Here is a 5,910-nt window from a genome sequence, read left to right as displayed (position 1 = left end):
CCTGAGGCTCTCCTTGGGCCAGTCCCAACCTTCCCTTCTGGGTCTCTGTGCAGCGTGTGACCAGTTGTTAGCATCATCTTGGCAGAATGGTCTTTCCTCAACAACCTGAGCTTGGGAACTTGGCAATGATCTCTCTGTGAAGAAGGACAAGTCATCTGACTACAGTGACATTTCCTTATGATCAGCCACCATCTAGATCAATTCCAAAATAATTTGTCATGAGATTTCCAGGATTGACCTTCTCTCTGTAACAGATTCTGCACCACAATAAAAGTAATTCACAAGAACACTTGTCATTCCTTTCACTGATGCAGAATACAAGTGTTGGGTGCTGACACCTGTGTTGAAATGTGTCATTGTACTGAATGTCTTGTCTTTGAGCAGGGATCAGCGTGGACACGTGTTGCAACATTCCCTCATTGCTGGAGCCTCAGTACCCGGATATGCATGGAGAGTGGAGCTCTCCTTCCCCACATGAGCCCTGCTTCATGGGACTTGCCACATCCCTGGCTCCTGGGGTTTTTCTCATTTAGAAGTTTTGCCATTTTCTGCTCTGTCTCGTGTTCACATTGTTTTCATGAGGATTCTGTTCTCGTGTTTGTTCCTGTGCAGATGAGTCTTTCTGGGTCTCCACTAGGTGGTCTCTCCCTAAACTTTTCCTTCTGGCATGGGTAGAGCTGTGTTCCTCTTTTGCCTTTTCACTCTTGGTTTGCTAAATATCAAGTCTGTGTATTAATAGTTTTTACCAAATTTGGAATATTTGATAAAATATTTGGTCATTTCTCAAATATATGTTCTTTTCCAAATATTTTTTCTAGCCCCCATTCTTTGCCCAGTTCTCCCTAGTGCCATCGTCACAGGCATTTGGTACCTTGATGGTCTCCTGTACCTCATATTACTGGTTATTTTTTCACTTTTCTCCTTTCTCTTGAGTATCAAACAATATTTTAGGCTGTTACATGACAAAGTTCAGTAATCTTTACATTTGCATCAAGTAATTTTCTGCCAATGTCTTCCATTGTATTATTACATCTCAGAAAATATCATGTTTATTGCTAGAATGTCAATTGTGCTCATATTTTAATGTGTCGGGTGTCTTATTTAGGAAGTTCACTCAACTGCTTCTCTCACAATAAGGGGACATTTTCAATATAATACTCTCATATATATTTACATGAATGCAGAAAATTTCACTGTCAGGATGGGCTCATTGAGGTTTGTATTATTAGGGCCAATATATACCTAAATCTTCACAGAAAAATTTTTGGTAAGTTCCAAAATTTGTGCAATGTCCCCTGCTAGATACTTAAGACCTGTCTTTATGTTTTTGTTTTTTTGTTTTTTTTTTTTTTTTTTTTTTTTTACATTTTGGCTCTGTAAATTCACTAGACACATTCAATCCTTGCTCTCAACGTTCGTTCTCTTCTGAACCACAAGATCAGCCTAAACTTTGGACAAATTTCCCTACTAGTGAGCAAAGATCTCCTGACAGGCAACCAATGCCTTACTAGCATCTGTCTCTTCTGACCAGCGAACAAACAAGTATGACTGTGTGTGCCTGTGTGTGTGCAGGTGTATGTGTGTGTGTGTGCACTTCTTCATGTGCGCATGCGTGTGTATGTGCTCGCTCTATACAAGAGCTCCCTCTGATGAATCAGGGAGGTTATTCCTCCTGCCCATCCTCTTCCTCCCTCACCCCTGTGCTCATCTGTGCTTTAGAATCTTTGCTCAACTCCAGAGCTGTCTCTGCAGTTCCTCATGCTCTGCCCTCTCAGTCTTTCCACCTTGGTCCTCAATCCCCACATTCACAGAGCCAGAGAAACACACAGAGCCCCTTCGTGCAGTCCCAAACCCACTCAGGACTCACATCTGCAGAGAATGCCCGAGAGCTGGGGTGGGGCAAAGGACTAGGAACCCGGGTCACCTCCCCTTGCCTGTGTCTCATCCTCCTGGGGCTGGAGGAGAGTGTGACCCAGATGGGGATGGAGTTTTTATCTCACTTCCCCTTGGCCCCGTGTCACTGTGGGATGAGTACTACTGCTGTCTCCTGACAGACAGTAATAGTCAGCCTCATCCTCAGCCTGGGCCCCGCTAATGGTCAGGGTGGCCGTGCTCCTGGAGCTGGAGCCTGAGAATCAGGCAGGGATCCCTGAAGGCCTGTGAACATTATCACCACTAACAACAATGAGAAACACAGGGGCCTGGCCGGGCTTCTGCTGGTGCCAGAAAACAACAGTGTTTATTCCTTGGCAGGTGATTGTGGCCGTCTGTCCCAAGGCCACAGAGACTGCCTGTGGTTGACTCAGCTCGGCAGTGACCACTGAACCTGCAAGAGGAGAGGAGAAGAGAGGTGAGTGTGAGGATGAGGGTCATTCCCAGAGGGCTCAGCCCCTGCTGCATCCCTTGTGCTGAGCTGAAGGTCAGGCCAGACAGATTCCTGGTTTCTGTGTGGGCTGATCCCTAGGGCCAGCACCTGTGCAGATAATGAGGAGGGGGAGCAGGATAGGGCTCCAGGCCATGGTGCAGATGTCGCAGGATCAGCTTCTAAGCCTGCAGCTGGGATGGCTGCTCAGGGACTCTCTTATCCTCGGGTGGCATGCAAATCTACTTCCTACCTCCCTGTGGCCTTGCTAGGGGCTCTGAAGAACAGCCAGAGCTCAGCTCATAGAAGACTGTGAAGTGCAACGTAGTGCCTGGTCTGTACTAGAGATTCTATGGCCCTTTGTGTGGCTTTTGAACCAGTGTTTCCTGTGCACACAGCATAGACTCACACACACACACACACACACATACTTCCATCTGTACCCTGGACTATGCCCATGGTTTGGGACAACCCTCGTCACTCTTTCTAGTGAGGTGAGCACATGTGGGGTCGATTTTGTAGACTACAGGAGGGAGCTATGGGGACAGAGTGTGAGAGGCTCAATTCCATCCCCACACAGGGAACTGGGTCATGTAACTTCAGGCAATAACTCTTGTTTATGTTTAAAGAATCTACAGGAGGCACGGCTGGAATCAAAGTGTAAGTAACAGAAGCGTGATGTATGAAAGGAAGATGAATACACAGACCTCATCAAAACTCCTATCTTTTGTTTAATAAAACCTCCTGCACAGGATAAAAGAATCGAGCAGTAAGCAAGAGAAAAAATAGGCAAAGTAGAAAATGGGACCCCAAATGCTAGTGTGGTAAGGAGAATTGGGGTCTTCACACCTGACGGATGGTGTGAAATTAACAGAACTTTGGAAAGAGTGTGCAGGTCACTGAGGAAGCAAAACCTGCATTTCCCCCACCTTGGTCCTGGGTCACATCTCTAGGACCCCATGGGTGACTTTCTCCACTTTAGCTGACACAGAAGGAAGGGGTGCACTTATTCCTCAAGGGAAGATGATTACAGAGGGTGAGTGAAGTTCATTAATTCACCTTTGGAGAATTGGGAAGAGCAGGGCCTGGGAGGGCCAAGGTCAGAAATGACACTGTTCTGGGTGAACCAGAAAGAGCCTGGGCTGAGGAAGGGGAAATGTTGGCAAAGGGCAAAGTCTGGGGCCCACAAATGGAGACAGCTTCTCCTTGACAGTTGCTCCTACTGCCTGAGGGGGCGCTGCTGCGCCGTGTCTGGGGCAGCTCAGGCACATGGGCGCTGCTCCCACCTGTCTTTGGGGCTGCTCAGTAACCCCAGGAGAAAACAGTCCAGACTGATGGAGCTAGAGTGGTCTCTTCATGATCTCTGTCCTGGAATTTCCCTGATGGTTGCTAAGGTCCTGGGGATGCAGTGCAGACAATCTCTTCAATCTCCTACTCATGCTTTAGTAGCTCTTAAGAAGATGAAGATGTAATAATCTGTCATCAGTGTGGTTGCCACTTTGAGTCATAGAAGATTCCACTGCCCCTCTGTGATCTTGGTCCCTACAGATCACACAGCAGCTCTGGAGCTTGTCAGCACAGTGCTTGGAGGAAAATCTGTTTTTTCTTTATAAAATAGGCAGAGTAGACTTTCGTACATTACCTGAGGAACCAGAGGTGACAACTCACCTGCATGAACAGACACAGGAGGTGCAGCCCCACCCAGGGTTCTGAAGAGGCGTTTCCTGGAGCATCGGGAATGGTCCCACCTGACTCTCACCCAGGATCATAGCTGGGAGGGAGTCTTCACACTTTTGTACACCATCATCTGCACACAATGTGTTTTTATGGAATAAAATAAGGACTATAATTTATCTCTCTGGTGAGAAACTTGTTTTTGAGTTACAAGCTTGTGACTTAAAATGAGTGTGCTTATTGTGTTTATATTGCATTGTTGAAGTGTAGTTCCCACACACTGGACTGCAGCAAATGCACATGTAAATTCAATGTATTGTGGTATCTAGAGATATGTGCTAATTAACAATATGTCAGGCTACTAACAATATTTCATTACTAAAAATCACCCCAACCCTCATCTCTTGCTCTTGCCTCCAAGCACCGCAGTTCTAAAAAAAAAAAAATGCTGTATTTTTCCGTATCTATTCATTTCTCTGTTGAGGATTCTGAAACCAGTATATTATGTGGTCTTGTGAGTGAGTCCTTCACTGGACAATGTGTTCTAGGTTCTTCCATGTAGTGGCCTATGGCAGGACTACAATACATTGTGTGGCTGAATGAGAGACTACATTATGAACATAGCAGATCTGTTATCCTCTTACCCAGGATGGACATTTGATTGTCTGCACCACACGTCTAACAGGCATGATAGTGTTGTTGTGGAGAGTCAACCTTCCCTTTCCCATTCATGCAGGTGCACAGGACACATGTCTTCTTATCATGCTAAGTCTCCAGCCTGGGCTTAGTACTGATCATTATAGCGAAACCTGCTGCCTTTAATCAGTGCAGTCACTCCAAGGGAGCCCCCTGGCCGGTTATCCTGGGGTTTCAGCTGTTGCAGGTGTCTGCATCCCCCTTCCTGCAAGATCATAGCTGAGTGCAGGTGAAAACATTTTGCTGTGTGGGCTTGAGCTCAGTTGATAACCTCAGTGCTATGTCTCTTTTGTGAACCCCCAGTGTTCGCTTCTCTGTTATTAAAGCCCAAGGAAAATGACATGGTCACTCCAAAACCTGTGTTCTCGGGTGTCTGCAGTCACTCCACAAAGAACCCGGTGTCTCTGTGCAGGTGAGTTTTGTTGAGGGTCCCAGGAGGCAGATGCAGAAGGGGGCTGGGTCAGCACAGGCACAGCAAAGAGACCTGGAATAGAAAATGCAAGAATGCTGAATGACAATGGACAGACAGCCCTAAGGACTGTGCGCGGTAGGAAATACTGTGAAGGGGGATCCCTAAGTGTCTGAGCTGCTCTGTCTTGTGGAGACCATGAGGGGCAGGAGGTAGGACACCCAGGCCATGGTGGAAGCTTCCAGGAGCTCTGCCCTGAGGCTGCCCAGCTGCACTGGCCTCTCTATGCTTCTGTGTTATTCTCTCTGTCTGTAGTGCAATGAGGCAGGGCAGCCAACGCAAATCTCTCCCTAGTCCCCAAGTGTGTGTCTCTGTCTTGTCCTGGTCCTGAGCCAAAGGGCCTCAAGCAGCTGATTTCCTGAGGTCAGAAGAAGGACCAGGTGTGGGACATTGTGGGAGTTGATTTTATAGCAGAAGTGTCTTCAAAGGGAGCAGCAGTCATGACCTGTGACTTGAGCACAGCCCATTGACTTGGTTTAATTAGGCCTTCAAACCAGGACCACAGCGCCCCCTGGTGCCCAGGATGAATGTCATCCTGCATGTGCTGACAGTCACCAGCATGACTGCTTCTGACCCTGATGGAGACCAGGCCCTGGGTGAGTGTGACATGGGCCCCTCACCAGACACTCGGAATAACCCTCTGCTCCCGTCTACTAAAAGAGGAAACTGGTGAGGGTAAGTGACTTTCTCTAAATACCCAAGAAGTAAT

Source organism: Talpa occidentalis, unplaced genomic scaffold (genome assembly GCF_014898055.3).
Source record: "Talpa occidentalis isolate TD23 unplaced genomic scaffold, MPIMG_talOcc4v2.1 talOcc4.14, whole genome shotgun sequence".
Taxonomy (NCBI): Eukaryota; Metazoa; Chordata; class Mammalia; order Eulipotyphla; family Talpidae; genus Talpa; species Talpa occidentalis.
This window is presented reverse-complemented; position numbering follows the sequence as displayed.